General features: G+C 51.3%; 1 protein-coding gene across 5 annotated transcripts in view; it reads left to right on the forward strand.

Moving 5' to 3' along the window:
• KALRN (kalirin RhoGEF kinase) overlaps positions 1-24,299 on the forward strand; it is a 396,845-nt gene that overhangs the window by 70,653 nt on the left and 301,893 nt on the right. The gene's annotated exons all lie outside the window — the stretch shown is intronic.

Consider the following 24,299-nt stretch of genomic DNA (forward strand, 5'->3'; position numbering starts at 1 on the left):
GCAGGATGGCGTAATGTAAACAGTAAGCGAGCAGGACAGCGTAATGTGGATAGTAAGCGAGCAGGATTTCATAATGTGAACGGTAAGCTAGCAGGACCGCGTAATATGGACAGACAGTAAGCGAGCAGGACGGCGTAATGTGAACAGTAAACGAGCAGGAGGGCTTAATGTAGACAGTAAGCGAGCAGGATCGCGTACTGTGGACAGAAGCTGGGCAGGACGGTGTAATGTGGACAGTAAGCGAGCAGAACGGCATAATATGGACAGTAAGCGAACAGGATGGCGCAATGTGGGCAGTACCTGAGCAGGAGGGCGTAATGTGGACAGCGAGGAGGACGGCGTAATGTGGAGAGTAAGCGAGCAGGATTTCTTAATGTGGACAGTAACTGAGCAGGAGGGCGTAATGTGAACAATTAGTGAGCAGGAAGGGGTAATGTGGACAGTGAGCGAGCAGGATGTTGTAATGTGGACAGGGAGCGAGCAGGATGTTGTAATGTGAACAGTGAGCGAGCAGGATGTTGTAATGTGGACAGTAAGCAAGCAGGAGGACGTATTGTGGACAGTAAGCGAGCAGGAAGTTGTGATATGGACATCAAGTGAACAGGATGTCATAATGTTGACAGTAAGCGTGCAGGAGCTCATAATGTTGACTGTGGGCAAGCAAGATTTAATGTGGACAATAAGTGAGCAGGAAGTCATAATTTGGATATTAAGCGAGCAGGAGGGTGTACTGTAGACAGAAAGTGAGCAGGAGGGTGTAATGTAGACAGTAAGGCTATGTGCACATGTTGAGTGTTTGCAGAAATTTCTGCATCTCTTGGCAGTAAAACGAAGCCTCAAAAACGTTGCGTCCTTTTGTGCGTTTTTGCCTGCATTTTTTTCAATGCATTCAATGGATGAAAAACACGTAGAGAATTGACGCTGACGATTATTTTCTGCACCAAATCTGCAAGTCATAAATACTCAATGTGTGCATGACACGTTAGGTTTCACATTCACTTTGCTGGCATCAGGATTTGATCCAGGTTTTGTCATAAATCCACGCAGAAAAAAAGTGACAAAACGCACCAAATCTGCAATGTGTGCACGCAACCTAAGCTAACAGAAGGGTGTACTGGAGACAGCGAGTAGGAGCGTGTAATGTAGACAGCAAGCGAGCAGGACGGTGTATTGGAGACAGTAAGCGAGCAGGAGGGTGTATTGGAGTCAGTAAGTGAGCAGGAGGGTGTATTGGAGACAGTAAGCGAGCAGGACGGTGTATTGGAGACAGTAAGCGAGCAGGAGGGTGTATTGGAGTCAGTAAGTGAGCAGGAGGGTGTATTGGAGACAGTAAGCGAGCAGGAGGGTGTATTGGAGACAGTAAGCGAGCAGGAGGGTGTATTGGAGACAGTAAGCGAGCAGGAGGGTGTATTGGAGACAGTAAGCGAGCAGGAGGGTGTATTGGAGACAGTAAGCGAGCAGGAGGGTGTATTGGAGACAGTAAGCGAGCAGGAGTGTGTATTGGAGGCAGTAAGTGAGCAGGAGGGTTGGAGACAGTAAGTGAGCAGGAAGGTGTAGTGGAGACAGTAAGCGAGCAGGAGGGCGTATTGGAGACACTAAGCATACATGTACAGGTTGAGTATTTACAGTAGATTTTTTGCACAAAAATCAGGATGATTGGCTGGAAAAATTCTGTGGAAAATGTGCACTTTTTTTTTTGCATGCTTTTTTCGTTGCATTTTTTTCCCATTGATTTGATTGGATGAGAGATGCTGTAAAAACGGAGAGAGAGTTGACTCCCTGCAAATATGAAAATAGGCTTTGATGGTTGAAATCTGGGGAAAAAAGGCAGCAAGTGCAGAAGATTTCAGGACTCACATTCACTTTGCTCGTACTGAAAAAATACAGTGTTAGATACTCTTGAAATACACATGGAAAAAAACATAGCGATAACGCAGCATGTGAACAAGCCCTCAGAGTAGCAGAGACCGCGGTATGGACAGTAAGAGTATGCTCACTCGTTGAGTTTTTGCATTTTTTCCTTCATTTTTACAGTACCAGAATAATCTATGAGATTTTTATTCCAGGCGTATTTTGAGCCCTTTTGCGTTTTTGCCAAGATGCGGGATGTCAGCTCTTTCGGTGTATTTGCATTTGTTTTCACCCCTTAAGATAAACGGTTCAAAACGTAAGTAAAAACAGACAAACGAGCATATTGTATGCATTTTTTTCTCTGCCACCATTTTCGTTTGCTGAAAAAAAAAACAAAACAAAGCTTCAAAATCGCCGTATGTAAACCTATGCTAAGGCTATGTACGCACATTGCAGATTTGCTTGTGTAAAATTCTGCGCGGTTTCTGCCTCAATTGGCAGAAAACGCAGTTGAAAATCAGCACGCTTTTCATGCGGATTTTCTTGCGTTTTTGTAAATCCATAGAGCTAAATACAGATATATTATAAAAAAATAATAAAACAATTGTGATGTAATTTCCTTCTTTAGCCAGATACCCTCATTAATATTAAATACACACACCAGCCTATGTAGGAGCATTAACATAATTAGCCTTCGTATCCTGTAACAAAAAAGGAACTGTCAGAAATCTGCGTGAAATGCAATATCTATTTATTTTTCAAAAATTTTAAAAAAAGTTGCATGGGCTCCAGCATAATATTAATAACCAGCAGAGGGAAAGCTGACGGCTGAGGGCAGATGTTAATATTCTAGGAAGGAGCCAATAGCCATAAAGGATCCCAGGCTATTAAGATCAGCTCACAGCTGTTTGCTTAGCCTTTACTGGCTAGTTTACATGAGAACCCCGGAAAAAATTGACAAAGGGGTCCCCCTATAAAATCAAACCAGCAAAGGCTAGGCAGACAGCTGCGGGCTGATATTAATAACCTGGGAAGGGGCCATGGATATTGGCACTCCCCCAGGCTAAAAACATCAGCTCTCAGCTGCCCCAGAAATTGAGCATCTTATAGATGCGCCAGTTCTGGCGCTTTGCCCCGCTCTTCCCACTTGCCCTCTAGCGGTGGCAAGTGGGGTTCACATTTGTGGGATTGATGTCACCTTTGTATTGTAAGGTGACATCAAGCCCACAAGTTAGTAATGGAGAAGCGTCTATAAAGACACCTATCCAATACTAACCCCATAGTTACATGGTCAATAATGACATGGCCAGAATAAAGTTCTTTATTTGAAATAATCACGCAGACTCCTTTATTGAATCTTAATTTACCATATTTACTGAACGCCTAATCCCCGACGCCCTCGTCTCCTGCAGCAAAAATAAAATAATAAACCAACATATAATACTCCCTGCCCGACGTAGTCCATTACCGACTGTCCCACGACGATCTCGCATGTAGAACAGTCACATCGGGAGATGTGACCGCTCTACCTGGCCTCCGGCGATACTCTGACAGGTGATAATCGCTCCCGCAGTGTATCACTGAGAGTTCACTGGAGTTTATCAGCTCCGGTGCTCTCACTTACAGTACCTTCTCACGCAGCCGCAAGTGACAGTACCGGAGCTGATCAGCTAATGAACTCGGGTGAACTCTCGTGGCGACTCAGTGATACTGACAGGTGTGTGCATCCCCGGAGACTGGGTAGAGTGGTTACAGAACACCGCTAAATACTTCCGGGACATAGTGTGCGGGCACATGCGCAGTAATGCTTTTCGACATAGCGCGCAGTTGGGCAAAGCATACTGCGCGTGCGTGAGCGAAGATTGCATTGTGCACCCGCGAACTATGGAGGACAAGTACTCTAATTCTCGAACATATTGGAGACATCAGGGACGGATGGGGTGGAGAAATGAAGACGAACGCCGCCCATCGGACCGGAAAAAAGGCATTTACATATCCCGCCAATTTGAGGGGATGGATTCTCTTTTAGTAGAATGAGGCGTCCTCTGGTTGGACTTTAACTGACACTGAAATGGAATGGCTGTCAGACATGGAGAGATGGTGATTTATAGAAAACTGTGCAGTGGGCTCTTCATTTTTGCCAGAACTGTATAATCTGCAAAACCTTTTTGTAAGTAGCTTATTCCTGCGAAGAGGGCAACAAACTATGCAGCAAAAAAGCACCGTGTGAACATAGCCAAGGAATTGACACGCTGCAGATTTGAAAAACACTTTGATGGTTCAAATCTTCAAGGAAGAAATAAGCAACATGTGCGTGAGAATTTAGAAATTGGCAAAAACCTAGAGTGTGAACAAACCCGAAGAGAGCAGGAGGGTGGAATGAGGTCAGCAAGAGAATGGGAGGGTGTAAGATGGCGGGCGAACACGGACAGTGCGAGGGCGGGAGAACGCGGTGCGGGCAGTGAGAGAAGGCGGGAGGCCGCGGTGCGGGCAGTAAGAGGGCGGGAGAACGTGGTGCGGGCAGTAAGAGGGCGGGAGAACGTGGTGCTGGCAGTAAGAGGGCGGGAGGCCGCGGTGCTGGCAGTAAGAGGGCGGGAGAACGCGGTGCGGGCAGTGAGAGAAGGCGGGAGGCCGCGGTGCAGGCAGTAAGAGGGCGGGAGAACGTGGTGCGGGCAGTAAGAGGGCGGGAGAACGTGGTGCTGGCAGTGAGAGAAGGCGGGAGGCCGCGGTGCTGGCAGTAAGAGGGCGGGAGGCCACGGTGCTGGCAGTAAGAGGGCGGGAGAACGCGGTGCGGGCAGTAAGAGTGCGGGAGAACGCAGTGCTGGCAGTGAGAGAAGGCGGGAGGCCACGGTGCTGGCAGTAAGAGGGCGGGAGAACGCGGTGCGGGCAGTAAGAGGGCGGGAGAAAGCAGTGCTGGCAGTGAGAGAAGGCGGGAAGCCGCGGTGCTGGCAGTAAGAGGGCGGGAGAACGCGGTGCGGGCAGTAAGAGGGCGGGAGAACGCGGTGCTGGCAGTAAGAGGGCGGGAGAACGCGGTGCGGGCAGTGAGAGGGCAGACCCTGTCTAAAGACCGCTTCACGGAGCTTTAGGTGTGGAGGGACTCATGTGGCGGTCTGCGTGTGGAGTGACCCGTGTTGGGGGTCTGCGTGTAGATTGACCCGTGTTGGGGGTCTGCGTGTAGTGTGACCCGTGTTGGGGGTCTGCGTGTAGATTGACCCGTGTTGGGGGTCTGCGTGTGGAGCGATCCGGGTTGGCGGTCTGTGTGTAGTGACCCGGGTTGGCGGTCTGCGTGTAGAGTGAGCAGTGTTGGCGGTCTGCGCGTGGAGCGAGCCGTGTTGGGGGTCAGCGTGTGGAGTGACCCGTTTTGGGGGTCTGCGTGTAGAGTGACCCTTGTTGGGGGTCTGTGTGTAGTGACCCGGGTTGGCGGTCTGTGTGTAGAGTGAGCAGTGTTGGGGGTCTGCGTGTGGCGCTACCCGTGTTGGGGGTCTGCGTGTAGTGACCCGTTTTGGGGGTCTGCGTGTAGAGTGACACTTGTCGGGGGTCTGCGTGTAGAGTGAGCCGTGTTGGGGGTCTGTGTGTAGTGACCCTTGTCGGGGGTCTGCGTGTAGAGTGAGCCGTGTTGGGGGTCTGTGTGTAGTGACCCTTGTCGGGGGTCTGCGTGTAGAGTGAGCCGTGTTGGGGGTCTGTGTGTAGAGTGAGCCGTGTTGGGGGTCTGCGCGTGGAGCGAGCCGTGTTGGGGGTCTGTGTGTACCCGCTTTACGTAAATATATCAGAGGGATAAACTTATCACTTAGCTCACAGGTATCCCCCCTATTCCTATTTGTCAATAAAACTTATACTCTTTATTTAACCTAATAAAAACTTTAATAACTTTAATACTTAGCATCATACCATCACCCAAAGAAGAAAAACCACCAGGGGGAGTGCCTACCCCTACACTGGCCTAGCTCAGCCTACCTACCAGCGGAGGTTGGCACCCTAAACCTGCGCACTGGCGCCCCCGCTCCTCGATGGCTCTCCCTGCTCACCCTATTGGGCCCTATAATGGCAGGGAGTGAGGTAGATGGTGAATAGGCAGGTGAGAAAGAGGAGATATATGTGTGCCTTTATATAGGCAGCTGGAGCAATTATAGTTAGCTTATTGATAATATTGGCAAAATACTATATTCCAATGGATACTGCTGGTACCTATCTATTAGATTATTCTATCTGTGACTAGCACCGCTCGGCTAAATGTTTGGAGTATAATAAATGATGTCTTGAACCTACGTATAACAAGGATGTATAGAATATTCTTCTACGCCCTCATAGATCTGAGCCTGAGCAGTGTGTACAGAGAAATATCCTATATACTCTCCTATACCCTCTGTGTGTAGATACCAATATGTGGCCACTAACGACTAATTAGACCGCAGACTAACCATGTGAATATGTACTTCTAATACCATATTATAATACCATAACAGATACTTGGTGTCCCAAGTCATATATCCACATACAGGACACCTATAGTATAGATAAAGACCGAATTACAACCACAAGAGGGGTTACTACACATATAATGGCCAGAAAAATAATAAAACAAAAACCAAACCAAAAAACCATCACCCTCAAAACTATAAAAAGCATCATAGATCAAATGACAACTCCCAATTCAGAAAGCCCATAAGGCTCTATATAACATTAGAATCTAATTATTAGAGTCAGATAACGACTCCCAAAACATATATCCTATTAGGTCATGTACCAGGTTGAGTTACATTACCCGACGCGTTTCCCCTCTGCCGAGGTTCATCAGGAGAAGGATATAACCAAGGTACTTATCTCATTACTGCGAACAGGAGCCAAGGTGAATGGATTGGATGAGAAAGAGAGTGGTGGAGACCATCCTCCATTCAGATATGATGCTGAGGAGTCTGTGTGGAGTGACCCTTGTTGGGGGTCTGCATGTAGAGTGAGCCGTGTTGGGGGTCTGTGTGTAGAGTGAGCCGTGTTGGGGGGTCTGTGTGTAGTGAGCCTTGCTGGCGGTCTGTGTGTAGAGTGACCCGTGTTGGGGGTCTGTGTGTAGAGTGACCCGTGTTGGGGGTCTGTGTGTAGTGACCCTTGCTGGCGGTCTGCGTGTAGAGTGACCCGTGTTGGGGGTCTGTGTGTAGTGAGCCTTGCTGGCGGTCTGTGTGTAGAGTGAGCCGTGTTGGGGGTCTGCGTGTAGAGTGAGCCGTGTTGGGGGTCTGTGTGTACTGAGCCTTGCTGGCGGTCTGTGTGTAGAGTGACCCGTGTTGGGGGTCTGTGTGTAGTGAGCCTTGCTGGCGGTCTGTGTGTAGAGTGAGCCGTGTTGGGGGTCTGTGTGTAGTGAGCCGTGTTGGGGGTCTGTGTGTAGAGTGAGCCGTGTTGGGGGTCTGTGTGTAGTGAGCCGTGTTGGGGGTCTGTGTGTAGAGTGACCCGTGTTGGGGGTCTGTGTGTAGTGAGCCTTGCTGGCGGTCTGTGTGTAGAGTGACCCGTGTTGGGGGTCTGTGTGTAGTGAGCCTTGCTGGCGGTCTGCGTGTAGTGTGACCCGTGTTGGGGGTCTGTGTGTAGTGACCCTTGTTGGGGGTCTGCGTGTAGAGTGACCCGTGTTGGGGGTCTGCGTGTAGAGTGACCCGTGTTGGGGGTCTGTGTGTAGTGACCCTTGTTGGGGGTCTGTGTGTAGTGAGCCTTGCTGGCGGTCTGTGTGTAGAGTGAGCCGTGTTGGGGGTCTGTGTGTAGTGAGCCTTGCTGGCGGTCTGTGTGTAGAGTGACCCGTGTTGGGGGTCTGTGTGTAGAGTGACCCGTGTTGGGGGTCTGTGTGTAGAGTGAGCCATGTTGGGGGTCTGCGTGTAGAGAGCCGTGTTGGGGGTCTGTGTGTAGTGACCCTTGCTGGCGGTCTGTGTGTAGAGTGACCCGTGTTGGGGGTCTGTGTGTAGTGACCCGTGTTGGGGGTCTGCGTGTAGAGTGACCCGTGTTGGGGGTCTGTGTGTAGTGACCCTTGTTGGGGGTCTGCGTGTAGAGTGACCCGTGTTGGGGGTCTGTGTGTAGTGAGCCTTGCTGGCGGTCTGCGTGTAGAGTGACCCTTGCTGGCGGTCTGTGTGTAGTGACCCTTGTTGGGGGTCTGCGTGTAGAGTGACCCGTGTTGGGGGTCTGTGTGTAGTGAGCCTTGCTGGCGGTCTGTGTGTAGAGTGAGCCGTGTTGGGGGTCTGCGTGTAGAGTGACCCGTGTTGGGGGTCTGTGTAGTGACCCTTGCTGGTGGTCTGTGTGTAGAGTGACCCGTGTTGGGGGTCTGTGTGTAGTGACCCTTGCTGGTGGTCTGCGTGTAGAGTGAGCCGTGTTGGGGGTCTGCGTGTAGAGTGAGCCGTGTTGGGGGTCTGCGTGTAGAGTGAGCCTTGCTGGCGGTCTGTGTGTAGAGTGAGCCGTGTTGGGGGTCTGCGTGTAGTGACCCTTGTTGGGGGTCTGCGTGTAGAGTGGGCCGTGTTGGGGGTCTGCGTGTAGAGTGGGCCGTGTTGGGGTCTGTGTGTAGAGTGACCCGGGTTGGGGGACTGCGTGTGGAGCGAGCCGTGTTGGGGGTCTGCGTGTGGAGCGAGCCGGGTTGGGGGTCTGCGTGTGGAGCGAGCCGGGTTGGGGGTCTGCGTGTGGAGCGACCAGGGTTGGGGGTCTGCGTGTGGAGCGACCCGGGTTGGGGGTCTGCATGTGGAGCGAGCAGTGTTGGGGGTCTGCGTGTGGAGCGACCCGGGTTGGGGGTCTGCGCGTGTAGCGAGCCTTGGCGGGGGTCTGCGCGTGTAGCGAGCCATGTTGGGGGTCTGCGTGTGGAGCGAGCTGTGTTGGGGGTCTGCGCTTGGAGCGAGCCGTGTTGGGGGTCTGTGCATGTAGTGAGCCGTGTTGGCAGTCTGTGCATGTAGTGAGCCATGTTGGGGGTCTGTGTGTGGAGCGACCCGGGTTGGGGGTCTGTGTGTAGTGACCTGTGTTGGGGGTCTGCGCGTGGAGCGAGCAGTGTTGGGGGGTCTGCGCGTGTAGTGACCCATGTTGGGGGGTCTGCGCGTGTAGTGAGCCATGTTGGGGGTCTGCGCGTGGAGCGAGCCGTGTCGGGGGTCACCCGCAGACCACTTTACATGCAGTGAAGTAATTTCCACGTGTAATAACTCTGCCGCCCTAACATTCATTCCTGCCAAATATTACCTGTTTCTCGAGCTTCTGCGAGCACGAGCCCCGACCTCCGCGTGTCCCGAGTCTGACAATGAAGTGTTCACACGAGGGGGCACGGGAGGTTGGGGTCGCTCGTAGCCCTCGGTGCCGGGTGACGCAGCCGCCTCCAGGGACCGCCTGGTTGATTCTAGATTGATGCTCGGCTCTGCTACTTCCTCTATATAATGCACCCTGTGATAAGCATGCACTACATCTCCCAGCATGCGGTGACCGTACCAGATGCAGCAGATGATACCAGAGAGCAATAGCTGCCTGCTGTTACTGCCACCTCCTCTTTTATGAGTAATTAGAGCATGAGTGGAGGCTGAGAGAAGAAATGGGGGATTCAGAGCTGCATGTGCGGTGGGAGACCCCATAAAAGACATCGCATCATCCCTGAAGGAGAAGAGAACAATGCATCGCATACATGAGGCTGAAATCTGTCCAGGGCTAGTGCTGCTCTCAGCTGAGGATTTGTTACAGTTGTATCCAGTTTAGACAATGCTCTGTGAGCAAAAGAGCCTGGACCCCAACATTTTACCTGATACATTGTAACGAGCGCAATTGTCTCCGCCATACTGATCGTTTATCTTCATTGATAAATTGTAACAAGCGATCAGAATGGCGGAGACAATTGTGTTCATCTTCATTGATACATTGTAACAAACCCTGAGCTGTTAGAAGCAGTACTTGTGGTGCAGCGTGTGACTGTCGGGTGCGGATCCGCCCGCTGTATATGTATATTTCCTGGGTTGTTACAACCTGCGTTTCTTCCCGTCCTGGCAGGAGACGACGATTCTGTTCTATCTGCCGTCCCTGATTCAGCGCGCATCTTTTCCCAATTCTTCACAAGACGTCGGAGAGCGGAGCGTGCAGATTAATGCGCGGAGCCAGGATCCGTCCCCGCTCTGCCCTCCATCCTGAGCTTTACTACTCCGGTGCCCGGAGAGTCCCAGCGAGAGGCGTCGATTTCAGGAACGCCTCCTGCACGTGGCCGGACGTTTTGCTGACACACATTTTTCGGGATAGTGTTGCGGGCCCCAGGCAATGCTCGTTTGCTAGGTGATTCATAGTGATCCTTGTATTAACCCCTGCAGGGTCGGTGCTGAGGACTCCTGGCATCAATGAGCGTCCGCTCCTGGGGCTCAGCATGATGACAGCGCAGGAGAGGCGGACGGACGGTCACAGACCTGGGCTTCTCTGTTCTCTGTGCAGCAGTGTTTCATGCTTCTCTGTTTCCAAGATTTCTGCTTGCTGTCAGTGAATTGGGAAAGGGCTGGTCGTTTTCAGAGACTAAAAACCCATTTTGATCTAATTTACTACAGTTGTATCCAAGATGATTATCTACACTGACTCATTGTAACAAACCACCAGCCATTGGCTGCTTTGCTTTTTCAATTGCATGGCTCATAAGAGAGACGGGAGAAGAACAACACCACAGGGAGATCCTGACATGAACAGAGCTGCTGGGAGTTATAGTCCTCCTCCTTTATAAGCTTGCGGTGCAGCGCTCCCTCTGGTCTGCGTTATTACAGACAACTGTGTGCAATCACTGATGTGAGCAGAGTTACAGCAGACGGAGTCTGAGCGAGCAGACAGCGGAAGCTGAATTGTCCCTCCTGTCACTTGTAGTCCTACAGGCTGTGTGATTGCTAAGTGCACCGTTTTGTATCATTTTACATGCAGTTGTCTTACCCTCCATACACCTCCAGAGCTGCAATCACTATTCTGCTGTTACATCATGTCTTACCCTCCATACACCTCCAGAGCTGCAGTCACTATTCTGCTGTTACGTCATACCTTACCCTCCAGGTCTTTTATTAAATAAAATAAAATACTTTACATGACAATAACTAAGATACATTACAAATAAAACACAACAGAACAAAATATAAGAACAAAGCTCCAATCAGACGACAACAAACTACAAAAATCACAAAGAAATAAACTGGAAATGGAACAAAAATGGAGAAAGTTCATGACCTACAAATCAGGGACGTGAAAGAAAAATTCCAATAAAAATGAAGAAGGCAAAAACAAACAAAATACTTATAACTTACATGAATACCTGTAAAAAATTATAAATAATAAATAGTATAAAATCATGTAAGACCCCCGGCCCAGCTTCATTCATACTACTATATACAACCCCAACTACATTCACACCGTCCTATATACAATATTATATACAATATATACACTATAAACACATTATACTAAACCGAATATTATACAACACCGCAAACACAACAAAACCCTACTGGTCCCACTGCCTTACCTTACAGTCACCCCCTTACACCACCACATTCACCCCACAACAAACCTAAATACAATACAGTGTACAAGATTAACATTTGATTATTTTTTTTATTATTATTTTTATATATATTTTTTAAATTATATTTTCATTTTTTTTTTTTAAATAATGTTCAGGAATTATCCGAGCTAGGATCAGGCCCCAAAGTTTTTCCCCAGGCAGGGCCTGGGCCAGGCAAGATCAGTCTCTTATCACCGCCGTTGAACCCCCCAATCCCCCCACCCAACCTAAGACCCTCTATTATACACACTATATACAATATATACATAAACCAACTTCACAGAACACAACCTACATACTCACCACCCAAGGCTCAAGTTCGATGCCTGCAAACCTTCTATTCAGGGAACAGAAATACAAAACAAAAACCTAGGGTGTAAAGACATCAGCCCACCACCAGGATATAGGAGCGCTAACGGACTAAGGCACCCCGAAGGAGAAACCCCTCCAGAGATGGGCCGCCCTCCGGGCACCCAGTCTTTCGCACTCCAGAGAACGCACCTTCACCAGGGCACCTAGGATGCTGCTACAAACTTCATCTACACGGAGGATTTTTCTCTGCGTCGTAACTAAAACTCGTGCGTTCCACGTGAAGTACCTGACCACTGTGCTGACTAAGAATAAAGTAGCTCAGTCCCTTCTCCCGAGGTCTCTGAACGCTCCATAGGCCCACTCGGCATAGGACAGAGTGGCCAGCTGCGGCCAACCAATGGAAGCGCCCACCCTGTTGTACACCTCTGTATTAAAGGGACAATGAAGCAGGAAGTGCTCCATGCTTTCCAGCATGGTAGCACAAGCCTCACGGGGACAATTCCTGTCCACGGAGCTCCTGTACTTCAAATTGTCCCTCACATACAACTTACCTTGGAAGCAGCGCCAAGTCAAGTCCCAATACTTCTTGGGGATCCTGCTAGAATTTAACAAACTTAACCCAACATCTAGATCCCGACTCGGGCAGTCCTTGAGGACCAGTGGTCTCTGAAAATGCGAAAGCAAGACCCGCATGTTGAGGAGTTTCCTCGGGAGGGACCTCACTTCCCACATTCCCAGACCCCACCGGCGCATCATTTTCAAAACCGGGGTAACATAAGCCGGGAGATGCCCATGCGGTGTGCGAAGATCCTTCAATCTTCCCACTGTCTCCCATTCCTGGAAGAAAGGCTGAAACCATCCCTTGCAGGAGAATACCCACGGAGGAGCCCTCTCTTTCCAGAGGTTTGCCACATTAACTTTCAAAAAGGTGTTCACTAGGAACACCACGGGGTTCACCATATTAAACCCCCCTAGTCTCCTCGTGCGATAAGTGACCTCCCGTTTGACTAGGTTTAGTCTATTCCCCCATAACATCTGGAAGAACAGACTGTAGACCCGTGTCCAGAGAGGCTCCGGCAAGACACAAACGCTGCCCAGGTAGACCAGCAAGGGGAGCAGGAAAGCTTTGCACAGGTCAACCCTTTCCCTCAGGGTCAAAGACCAACCCTTCCATTGGTCCACTCTTTGGGCGACACCTTTGATTCTGCCTTCCCAGTTTTTCGTGGGATAATCACCCTGGCCAAATTCGATGCCTAGGACTTTGGCATGTTCTTGGGGTTCGGGGAGGGTGTCCGGAAGATCAAACGTGGGATCCCCGTCTCCCAGCCAGAGACTCTCACACTTGTCCTGGTTGACCTTGGACCCGGATGCCTCCGAGTAGCTCTCCACTTCTGACATCACCACCATCGCCTCCTCTTGCGAAGAAACAAAGACAGTAACGTCGTCCGCGTAGGCCACTACCCTCAAGATAGCCTCCGGCGCCAACCCGCCCATCCTCACCCCCGCCAACGGTCCACAATCAACCCTTCTGAGGAAGGGATCGATCGCAAACGCGTAAAGCAAAGGACTAAGAGGGCAGCCCTGGCGGACACCAGATCCCACCCCGAAAGGTTGTCCAATCCACCCGTTTACCAGAGGGAAAGTCTCAGCCCCTGCGTACAAGGTCTTAAGCCAGTCCACAAACCCTCCAGGCAGACCATACCTCAAAAGAGTGGACCAGAGGTACTCGTGGTCGACCCGATCAAAGGCTTTTGCCTGATCCAGGGTCAGCAAGAACCCCTTCCAAAGGCCCGCCCTGCCTTGCTCCACGGCCTCTCGGAAACCCAGAACAGCACTGAAAGTGCTACGGCCAGGAACGCAACAGTGCTGGGCCTCCGAAAGGAGCCGCGGTGCAAACTTCACCAGCCTATTGAAGAGTATCTTAGCCAAAACCTTCCTGTCCACATTGAGAAGTGATATGGGACGCCAATTCTCAATGCGTGACGGATCCTTACCCTTTGACAAAATGATCAAAGCCGACCTCCTTAATGATCTCGGCAGAGTCCCCTAGGAGAGACACTCATTAAACACCTGAGTCAAGAGGGGGACCAAGGAGTCCCTAAAGGTCTTAAAGAACTCGGATGTTAAGCCATCCGGGCCTGGCGATTTTTTTGGACCGGAGCCCATCGATCGCCAGTCTCACTTCCTCTTCTTTGATCGCTTCTGCCAAACCGCCCAGCGAGAGGTCAGCCCCTGGCTCAGGAACAGCTTCAGCCAGGAAAGCCGACATCCTGTCACGATCCAGTTCCTTCCTTCCCAAGAGGTGCGAGTAGTATGAACTGACGACCTCCATGATCCCTGATCTGGACCTTCTCAGGGATCCCGTACTGTCCATCAGCCCTGTCACTATCTTACTATTCACTGACATCTTGCAGCTTCTGTAAGGGTCGGGCGAGTAGTACTTCCCGTAATCCCTCTCAAAAACCAAAGATGCGTGCCTATCGTACTGACACCTCTTTAGCAAGGATTTCACACTGGAGACTGCCTCGCGGCTACCCCCAGTCGAGACAAGATGCTCGAGTTTCCTCCTCAGGCTCTGATACAGGCGATCCCTGTTCAGGCTTCTGAGGTTCGAGAGTTGCCGGAAGAATCTCGCCACCCGATGTTTGAACATCTCCCACCACTCAGACTTAGTGTTACTTAGGCCCAGCAGCGGTACCTGGCTCTGAAGAAATTCCTCAAAGGACCGTGTTACAGCTTCTTCCTCAAGGAGTGACGAATTCAGCTTCCAATAACCTCTTCCCATCCGAGGAGTCTCTGTAACTCTCAGAGAAAACATAATCAAACAGTGATCGGAGTATTCCACCTCCACAACCGACAACGGCGAGGAGACGGCATCTTCCTTCAAATAAAACCTGTCTATCCTAGACCTGCACTGACTACCTCTAAAAAAGGTGAACCCCGCGTGGCCTGTGTTGGGCCGGATGTGGACATCCACCAGGCGTGCCTCACTAACTATCCTATTTAGCACGACGCAATCGTAAGCCAGCCGGTCTCCGGAACCTCCTCTATCACAGGGTCTCGTGACGTTGTTGAAATCCCCTCCAAAGACCACCTGCCGACTCGAAAATAAGAAAGGTTTGATCTTCATGAAGAGACACTTGCGGTCCCACTTGGACTGGGGACCGTAGATGTTAATGAGCCGAAGCTCCTGTCCCCCCATGGTGACATCTAGGATCAAGCATCTCCCCATTTCTAACTCGATCAATCGTCTGCATTCAACCGCTGCGGTCTTAAAAAGGACCGCCACCCCGCTATACGGCTCGGCCGCAAGAGACCAGTAGGAAGGCCCGTGCCTCCACTCCCGCCTTGCTTTATGCATGGTTGATAGGTCGGTCAACCTGGTCTCCTGCAAAAACAAAATGACGGCGTCAAGTTGGCCGAGAAAATGAAAGGCCGTGTACCTTGCCGCATCTGACTTTATGCTGGCAACATTAATGGTTGCCAGCGTCAATGGGGTGGGTGCCGCCATCATGATTGATTGAGTTAGATAGCCTTTTTCTTCCCACCCCCAACAGTTTCACCCTCTTCCTCTGACAATGATGAGTTTTTAGTGCGCTTAAGACAAACAGACTCATCCATTCTCTCCTTACATACACTCTGGCCCTTGTGTGGTGGTCCTGAGTTAGTCCCCCCCCCAGAAGACTTTGTATTTGCCCCCTGAGAAGAAGACCCAGCGACCTCCTGAGCCCCAACAACGTTGTCCGCAACCTCCAGCCCCGGGTCCCCATCGCCCCCCTCTGGAGGGGAGTCCTGGAGAGCCCGGAACCGGTTAGAGAGATCCACCAGAGGGGGGGCGGCTGGACCTTCCAATGGCACCTGGATCAGGACTACGGAGTCAGAGGGGTCGCACTCCGAGGAGGAGGCTCGAGGCCCGGACCCCCTCTTAACCCTAGTTGTTTTCCTGTTACCCTTTTTCTTTTGCTGTGACCACTCCCCCTCTCCCTCATCCAGACTGTCACCGGATGAAGGTTCCTGGGCAGACATGGCGTCCTTTTGCTCCTCCCTTTCAAGTCTCTTGACTTCCTCGTTCAGTTCGCCGTCTTTAGGATCCTCAGCTGCAAGTGAAGCACCCGGGTCAGAGTTTAGGGTCATTACTCCCTGCCCCCTGTTCCCAGGGCGCTGCTCCTGCCGCCTGATATTGGATGGCGGCAGCCTGCTCCTCACCAGTTCCCTGCCTCCTCCACCTCTACTGGTCCCTTCACCGGCGAGATTAGTCCCGGCTTTCGCCTGTCCCGCACTCGCTGCTTTCAGGACCGCATTGCCAAAGGAATGCGGACAGCGACTGAACGGGTGACCGAGGTCACCACACAAGTTACACCTAATCCTGCCACAGGTAGCAGCAAGATGGCCGAGGTCCCCACACAGTGCGCATTTCTGGGTGGTACACTGCGCACTGAAGTGTGTGGGGCTGCCGCACCTGTGACAGACCTTAGGCTGCCCCCGGTAGAAAATCAAGATCCTGTCGCTCCCCAAAAATGTTGAGGAAGGGATATGGGTAACGGTGTTTCCTGAAACCTTCAATTTCACCATGAAGGTCCAGGCTCCTGACCAGATACCATGCTCATCGAGGGTCTTCTTGGGAATACCGACGATGTCGCCGTATCGTCCAACCCAGGTGGAGATGTCGACACAGGAAAGTGACTCGTTACTGGTCAAAACGGTCACCCTCCTGACCGAGTTCTGGCGGGATATTGCTACAGCGAGGAAACCCTGCCATTCGGGGCGACCCCGAGCCAGCTCCTGGCGAGACCAGAAAAGCTCAAGGCCCTCCGGTCTCACGAAGCTGACATCGAAGTACGAGGTCCCAAAGGGATGGATCAAGGCGAAGATGTCATATGCCACGAAGCCCATCCCCAGCAGGAGCTCAGCAACCTTTGACCGATCAGGACAGGCATCCTTGCTTACCCACTGGAGACGGGCCACGTTCCTACGGTTACTCCTCTGCCCCGGTGTCGGCAGAGACCAGACAGTCTCTGCCCCTCTGTCTCGGAAGGCGGAAAGACCGTGTCTCTCTATCCAGAAAGACAGATCAACCTCCCTCCCCTCTACATTGATAGAACTCTCCCCTCTCCTCAGGGCGTCCAGGAAGCGCTGTTGCAAGTCACCATCCTCAGGGTCACCAGACAAGGGAGCACTACTACCCCCAGCAGTGACAGCTCCTGAATAGCTTGGGGCTGAAGCCACCGCTGGGGGGGCAGCGGGACCACTACCTGCTTCCTCTCCACCAACACCCGTAATGCTCTCCTCATTCACTCCACCACTACTCCCATCATTTGCAACTTCACTACTCCCATCATTCACTCCACCACTACTCCCACCATTCATTCCACCACTACTCCCATCATTCACTCCACCACTACTCTCTCCATTCACTCCACCACTACTCCCACCATTCACTCCACCACTACTCCCACCATTCACTCCACCACTACTCCCACCATTCACTCCACCACTACTCCCACCATTCACTCCACCACTACTCCCATCATTCCTCTTACCATTGCCACCACTTCCCATCACTTTATTATTAGTATTCTCACCATTTGTCCCAGTGTTCTCTGCACCTTCCACAGTCACATCCATTCCTTCCTCACTTGTGTCTGGCTTCTCTGCACTCACACCTGCTGGACCGGGGGAGGGGTGCAGCACCACACCCGTTTTCCCTTCATTGGTGTTTTGTTGTTTCTCTGGAGCGCCTTGCCCCCCTACTGCAGCAGTTTGTATTTTATTATTCTGGGCCCGCTGCTTGTTGGGGGGCACCGCCTGCCCTGCACCCACAGACTTCGGGGTCCTGGTGTCACATTTGGGGGCTGGAGCACTCTGTCCTCCCGTCGCAGCAGGGCGCCCAGTGTTCCCTGCAGCTGATTTTTCCTGTTTTCTCTTTTCTTTTTGGACTCGCTGCTCCCCTATCGCAGCTGCATGCCTCTTCTCTGTTGAGGCGCACTGCGCCCCTGTCACAACAGTGCACCCCCCTTTCGCCGCACTAAGTTTCTCGGACCTGCCCCCCACAGCCCCGGCGTCGGCCGGCTCAGCCGTAGTGAGCAGGGATGGAGTCTGCCCACACCGTCCCCCTTTCGCAATGGCGTGGACATCCCCCTCAGCCCCGGTGATAACCGGCTTAGCCACAGAGGGCAGAGAGGGAAACTCCTCGGGGTCCCCTATGTCGGGCGCCGTGAGTACCTCCACAGCCTCGCCCCCTGCACTGTTCCCCGCACAGACGGCAGCACCGCCGGACGTCCTCCTCCTCTCCCCACCTTGCCTATGCCCCGGACCCACTGCAGAGCCCATGCCTTTAGGTTTGGTGAGGTTTACACAGGAGGCGGTAGGTGTAACATCATCCATCAGTACATATCTGTAACTCACCACCTCCCGTGCGGTCTCCTTCGTTGTCTTCTTCCTCTTCTTTATTTCCTCTGCTGGCTCGTCCTCACCAAAGGAGAAGCGGTCCAGGTTCACTGGAGACTCCAGCTGTTGGATCTCCTGTAGCAGACCGCCCTCCTCCTCTTCCTCCGCTGACACTCCAGCCTGTGCTGTCGGAGTCCTCTGCCGTGCCGGGAGGCCGCTTCCCTGTTGTTGGCTCTGCGACTCACTCTCCCGGCTGGTTCCAGCTTGTAGGACTCCAGTCACAACCACATCGGCGTCCTCCTCCTCGTCGCTTAGGACGCCGGCTGGCGGTTCTCCTGAGGTATTTAACCCCTTCATTTCTGAGAACCGCCGCTGGTTCTTAAACCTCTCCAGGAAGGGACCTGCACTTTTCTCAATCCCCTCCCGGAGGAGCACTAACCGGACCACCTCATCTCTGAGGGCTCTGAACCTCTGGGAGGTCGCGGGTCTCTCCTTGTTAGAGGCTCGGGTGTTCAGGACCCGAGCCACCCGCAGCTCCTCCTTCAGCCCGGTCAGTGCTTTGCCGGCGTCCTCGTACTCACGTAGCATGGCGACCACTCGGGAGGAGAAGGTACTCGTGGACTCGCCGGAGCTCCTCTTCCCCCAGGATGTTCCTGGGCTCTCCTTCCTGGGGCCTGGGGTGCCCCTGTCTTCCTCTCTGGGCGGACGATGAGCCGTCTCAGGGTTGGAGTAGGTGGGTATGGTTCTCCTCACCCGTCCCGACCTCCTCAGTCCCTCTTGGGCCGGTTGCTGCTGCTGCTCTCTGTCCCCCGCCGGCACAGACCGGGGAACAGAAGCCTGGGAAGCCATGCCGGCCTCCCAGGAAGCCTGCCTCTCCCTGGGAAGAAGAGAGGCCGACTCTGGGCCTCCTGCTGGAAGTGCTGGAGCTCACAAGACAGGTGCTGCTCCTAGCAGGGTGTGACTGATTGTGGGCACCTGTCTTCCAGTCACCTCCAGATCTGTGCTCACTAGGGTTGAGCGAAACGGGTCGTTCATTTTCAAAAGTCGCCGACTTTTGGCAAAGTCGGCGTCTCATGAAACCGAGCCGATCCCAGCGTTGCATCGGCCATGCGGTACGCGACTTTCGCGCCAAAGTCGCGTTTCAATGACGCTAAAAGCGCCATTTCTCAGCCAATGAAGGTGGACGCAGAGTGTGGGCAGCGTGATGACATAGATCTCAGTCCCCACCATCTTAGAGAAGGGCATTGCAGTGATTGGCTTGCTTTCTGCGGCGTCACAGGGGCTATAAAGGGGCGTTCCCGCCGACCGCCATCTTACTGCTGCTGATCTGAGCGTAGGGAGAGGTTGCTGCCGCTTCTTCAGAAGCAGGGACAGTGATAGGCAGGGTACATAAAGCTGCAAACCGCTTGTGCTGTAGCGATTTCCACTGTCCAACACCACCTTTTGTTTGCAGGGACAGTGGAAGCTATATTTTTTTTTCCTCAGCGCTGTCGCTCATTGGGCTGCCCTAGAAGGCTCCCTGACCCTGATAGCTGCGTTGCTGTGCCTGTGTGTGTACGACGCTGTGCAAACCAACTGCTTTTTTCAAAGCACAAATCCTCTTGTTCCTTCCTTTCTGCACAGCTATCTTTTTTGTTTGTCCACACTTTTTATTTAATTTGTGCATCAGTCCACCCCTTATTGCTGCCTGCCATACCTGGCTGAGATTACTGCAGGGAGATAGTAATTGTAGGACAGTCCCTGTTTTTTTTTTTGTTTTTTTTTTGTGGGAGATTAAGATTGGCATTTCTGCTAGAGTGCTATCCCTGTGTGTGCGCCATCTCTCACTCAGTGGGCCATAGAAAGCCTATTAATTTTTTTGCTTGATTTGGGTTCTAAAATCTACCTGAAAAAAAATCACTACATCAATCAGTGGGAGAAAAATATTGGCCTCAGGGCTTGTGTGCCACTCCTGACTCCTGTGTGTGCCATCTCTCACTCAGTGGGCCATAGAAAGCCTTTTTTTTTTTTTTTTATTTGGTTTCTAAAGTCTCCCTGAAAAAAAAAAAAAAAAAAAAATTCAAACAGTGGGAGATTAATATTGCCCTTTCTGCTTGTGTGCCACTCCTGACTCCTGTGTGTGCCATCTCTCACTCAGTGGGCCATAGAAAGCCTATTAATTTTTTTGCTTGATTTGGGTTCTAAAATCTACCTGAAAAAAAATCACTACATCAATCAGTGGGAGAAAAATATTGGCCTCAGGGCTTGTGTGCCACTCCTGACTCCTGTGTGTGCCATCTCTCACTCAGTGGGCCATAGAAAGCCTATTTATTTTTTTGCTTGATTTGGGTTCTAAAATCTACCTGAAAAAAAATCACTACATCAATCAGTGGGAGAAAAATATTGGCCTCAGGGCTTGTGTGCCACTCCTGACTCCTGTGTGTGCCATCTCTCACTCAGTGGGCCATAGAAAGCCTATTTATTTTTTTGCTTGATTTGGGTTCTAAAATCTACCTGAAAAAAAAAAAAAAAAGTTAAAACAGTGGGAGATTAATATTGCCCTTTCTGCTTGTGTGCCACTCTGAGTCCTGACTCCTGTGTGTGCCATCTCTCACTCAGTGGGCCATAGAAAGCCTATTTATTTTTATTATTTGGTTTCTAAAGTCTCCCTCACTCAGTGGGCCATAGAAAGCCTATTTATTTTTTATTATTTGGTTTCTAAAGTCTCCCTGAAAAAGAAAAAAAAAATAAAACAGTGGGAGATTAATATTGACATTTGTGCTTGAGTGACAGTCCTGCGTGTGTGGCATCTCTGTGATTTGGTGCCACAGAAAACAGAGTGTAACATTGTGCCTGATTTTCCTTGTGGTCTCACCAACCTGTTAAGGGATATTGAAATCATACTGAAGTTATAGCTCACCGTGTAAGTTGTTTGACAGCAACAAATAAAGTTACTTAGGTTAAGTTTTTAAAACAATGAGGAAGTCTGGTGCAAGAGGTCGTCGTGGCCGTGGGCGTTCATTGTCAGCTGGTAATGATGGTAGTGGTAGTGGAGCATCAGGTGGTCGTGGGGATAAAAATATTCCACCTAAGTCTGGAACTGTGGAGCCAGTTTCGTCGTCTGGCTACACAAGGCCTCGAACGCTCTCTTTTCTGGGAGTAGGAAAACCGCTTTTAAAGGCGGAGCAGCAACAGCAAGTTTTGGCTTACATTGCAGACTCAGCCTCTAGCTCTTTTGCCTCCTCTTCTGAAACTGGTAAATGTAAAAGCAGCGCGTCGCTTGTGGATGTTCACGGTCAGGGACAAGTCGCTTCCTTGTCCTCTTCAGCAAAAACTACAACAAGAGAGAAGGATGCAGCAGGCGACACAACGGGTAACTCCATGGAGCTCTTTACACATACCGTCCCTGGCTTAGAAAGTGAAACACTTAACAGGCCATGCCCATTACAAGTAGATTCTGACATGGAGTGCACTGATGCACAGCCACAGCCAGAGTACTATGCTGCTCCTTTGACTCAGACCACCACATTGCCCTCTCAGGGTACTGATCCACAATCAGACCCTGATGAGACTATGTTGCCCCGCCACGAACGCTATACCACCGACCGACACAGTGACACAGACGAAGTTGCACACGAGCTCGAAGAGGAGGTAATAGATGACCCAGTTGTTGACCCCGATTGGCAGCCATTGGGGGAACAGGGTGCAGGCGGCAGTAGTTCAGAAGCGGAGGTCGAGGAGGGGCCGCAGCAGGCATCAACATCACAACAGGTTCCATCTGCCGGGCCCGTATCTGGCCCAAAACGCGTGTCAAAGCCAAAACCTGTTGGAGGACAGCGTGGCCATCCGGTTAAAGCTCAGTCTGCAATCCCTGAAAAGGGATCCGATGCTAGGAAGAGTGCAGTCTGGCATTTTTTTAAACAACATCCAATTGATCAGCGCAAAGTCATCTGTCAAAAATGTTCAACTAGCTTAAGCAGAGGTCAGAATCTGAAAAGTCTAAATACTAGTTGCATGCATAGACACTTAACCACCATGCATTTTCAAGCCTGGACTAACTACCAAACGTCCCTTAAGGTTGTAGCACCCTCGGCCAATGAAGCTAGTCAGCAACGCAACATCCCTTCCGTCACTGTAAGGCCACCATTTTCCGCACCACCGGCAGTATCTGTGCAGGTTTCTTTGCCAGCCAAAAGCAGTCAGGGTCAGGGAATCACCAGTTTTGTAGGAGGAAATATTGCATCTAGGGCACCGGCGGAAACAATACCGTCTCCAACCGTCTCTGTCTGCCATGTACACCGGCACACCCGAAAGTTCCACGATCTCCAGCTCTCCAGTCCAGCTCACCCTACATGAGACTCTGGTTAGAAAAAGGAAGTACTTATCCTCGCATCCGCGTACACAGGGTTTTAACGCCCACATAGCTAGACTAATCTCGTTAGAGATGATGCCCTACCGGTTAGTTGAAAGCGAAGCTTTCAAAGCCCTGATGGAGTACGCTGAACCACGATACGAGCTACCCAGTCTACACTTTTTTTCCAGAAAAGCCATCCCAGCCCTGCACCAGCATGTTAAACAGCGCATCGTCCATGCACTCAGGCAATCTGTGAGTACAAAGGTGCACCTGACTACAGATGCATGGACCAGTAGGCATGGCCAGGGACGTTATGTGTCCATCACAGGGGACATCAATTTCGGGACAGTTGTGCCTAGCCCACGGTCTAGGAAACAGTTGGCTGTAGGCGTTCGCACCCCCCCTCCTCCTCCTCCTCCTCCTCCTCCTGCAGAAGCTACAGCTCTTCCACAGACCGCAGTCGGCCAACCACTCCATCGGCAGATGACACTGTTGCACACCAGTTGTCCCATTATGGGCCAGCTACTGGCAAGCGTCAGCAGGCTGTATTGGCTATGAAGTGTTTGGGCGACAACAGACACACCGCGGAAGTTCTGTCCGAGTTCTTGCAACAAGAAACGCAGTCGTGGCTGGGCACAGTAGATCTTGAGGCAGGCAAGGTAGTGAGTAGTGAGTGATAACGGAAGGAATTTCATGGCTGCCATCTCCCTTTCCCAACTGAAACACATTCCTTGCCTGGCTCACACCTTAAACCTGGTGGTGCAGTGCTTATTGAAAACTTATCCTGGGTTCTCCGACCTGCTCCTCAAAGTGCGTGGACTTTGCTCACATATCCGACGTTCGCCTGTACACTCCAGCCGTATGCAGACCTATCAGCGGTCTTTGAACCTTCCCCAGCATCGCCTAATCATAGACGTTGCAACAAGGTGGAACTCAACACTGCACATGCTTCAGAGACTGTGCCAACAGAGGCGGGCTGTTATGTTTTTGTGGGAGGATACACATACACGGGCAGGCAGAAGGATGGCAGACATGGAGTTGTCAGGTGTGCAGTGGTCGAAGATACAAGACATGTGTCAAGTCCTTCAGTGTTTTGAGGAATGCACACGGCTGGTTAGTGCAGACAACGCCGTAATAAGCATGAGCATCCCCCTAATGCGTCTGCTGATGCAAAGTTTGACGCACATAAAGGAGCAGGCGTCTGCACCAGAGGAAGAGGAAAGCCTTGATGACAGTCAGCCATTGTCTGGTCAGGGCAGTGTACAGGACGAGGTAGCGGGCGAAGAGGAGGTGGAGGACGAGGAGGATGATGGGGATGAGTATATTTTTAATGCGGAACCTTTCCCGGGGGCACTGGAAATTGGTTGCGTGTCACGGCCGGGTTCTGGTTTTTTGAGGGACACAAGTGACGTAGATTTGCCTGCAACTGCCCCTCAACCAATCACAACCGGAGATTTGACAACTGGAACTTTGGCCCACATGGCGGATTATGCCTTACGTATCCTAAAAAGGGACACACGCATTACGAAAATGATGAACGATGACGATTACTGGTTGGCCTGCCTCCTTGATCCACGCTATAAAGGCAAATTGCAAAATATTATGCCACATGAGAACTTGGAACTAATATTAGCAACCAAACAATCAACTCTTGTTGACCGTTTGCTTCAGGCATTCCCAGCACACAGCGCACGTGATCGTTCTCACACGAGCTCCAGGGGGCAGCAGACTAGGAGTGTTAGGGGTGCACACATCAGAAGTGGCGTTGGACAGAGGGGTTTTCTGACCAGGTTGTGGAGTGATTTTCCTATGACCGCAGACAGGACAGGTACTGCTGCATCAATTGAAAGTGACAGGCGACAACATTTGTCCAGTATGGTTACTAACTATTTTTCATCCCTTATCGATGTT

This window comes from Ranitomeya variabilis, chromosome 7 (genome assembly GCF_051348905.1).
Source record: "Ranitomeya variabilis isolate aRanVar5 chromosome 7, aRanVar5.hap1, whole genome shotgun sequence".
Taxonomy (NCBI): domain Eukaryota; kingdom Metazoa; phylum Chordata; class Amphibia; order Anura; family Dendrobatidae; genus Ranitomeya; species Ranitomeya variabilis.